Source organism: Enoplosus armatus, chromosome 5, assembly GCF_043641665.1.
Source record: "Enoplosus armatus isolate fEnoArm2 chromosome 5, fEnoArm2.hap1, whole genome shotgun sequence".
NCBI classification, from domain to species: domain Eukaryota; kingdom Metazoa; phylum Chordata; class Actinopteri; order Centrarchiformes; family Enoplosidae; genus Enoplosus; species Enoplosus armatus.
In genome coordinates this window covers 18,730,150-18,731,593 of record NC_092184.1, presented here as the reverse complement: position 1 = coordinate 18,731,593, position 1,444 = coordinate 18,730,150, and positions in this window count along the sequence as shown.

Here is a 1,444-nt window from a genome sequence, read left to right as displayed (position 1 = left end):
TTCACGGCTCGCCTCTCTGTCCTCCTTCAATCTGGACTGGTCGGTAATGAAGGATGTGTTGCTCCGCCTGGCTGTAGTTATCAGACTGGCCAGCAGGTGGAGGTACCTGCTCTCTGTGTCTGGCCGACTCTCGATGCTGCCTTCAGGGGCTTTAGGAAATCGAGGCGTGCTTTTCAGCTTCAGGCAGAAACTAGCGTTAGCTTATATCTGCAGCTATGGTTATTGCACAATGTTTAGATGTTGTGGGGAAATGTTTCGATTGTTTTATTTTAAAAAAAGTTTCAGTGTATTCATGACAGATTAAGCTTGACCATATTGTTATTATTTAGGCTTCAAGACATTACATTTTGGTTTGATATGACAGTATGCATGCTGTTTTGTCTCACATACAGACAATCACATTTTGAATTTTCAAGCTTTCTCATATTGTACTTTTCCTAAATTTAAAAATGACTCTCATCTTAAAGCTACGCTAATCAATATTCTTATATTAACGATGGGCAAATCACTATGCACAACACAGAAAAACTGGCAGTTATTTCTTTATGCTAACGTTAGATGCCCAGCTCCAAACGACACTGAGAAGTTAGCGACTATCTGGTGAACATAGTGCAGCATTTAGCCGCTAAAGAGCCTGACATCTCCTTCAGAAATTACAGGAGACTAGACCAGAGTTAAAGGGAGAGTGAATATTCGACTTGAATTTGTCGCGTGGCCAGAAAGAAGCTTACAAATGAATGCTAATGTTGCTCCATGTCTGCTGGATGTTTAGCTAAATAACTAACATTACTAACACGCCATAACAACTTTATAAAGAGATGAGGGACATTTTCTAAAGTAAAAGTGGTTGGTGTAACTGTATAGGGTTCACCCTGACGTATTTTGTTGCATATTAGCAGAGACAGAAAGGAGACGTCTCATTTCCTGTATCTATGTCATGTGGGTTTCGCCACTGTACCGCCCCTTTAGGAGACTAGCGGCAGGTCCTTAGCCTACTCACTCTAATGGGGGAAGTCAACGTGAGCACAGATTGTGACCAATTCTTTCGCCCGTAGTTACGTGCATTGGATCCATTTTTCACAAGCCACATATCTTCGAAACATTCTGACATTGATTGATTGAACATATTATTAGCAATAAACAACTATACATAATATACAATAATATGTGCATATCAACAGTTATATGATATATGATACTATTATCATTATTATTTAACTGTTTAAGCAACAAAATAGTGCACTATACTATTTCATACCACTGGCTCAGCTTGTAATGCGTCATCTTCTGTTATAGAGTATCTTTGATATTAGTCACTTTAAGAAAAGGATTGTCTTTTCACAACTCTGGCTACAATGTCTCCTACTGACAATTTTTGGAAAAAACATACATAAGTACCCAATTTTCATATTAATGTAATGTAAAATCAATATAAGAAATGAAC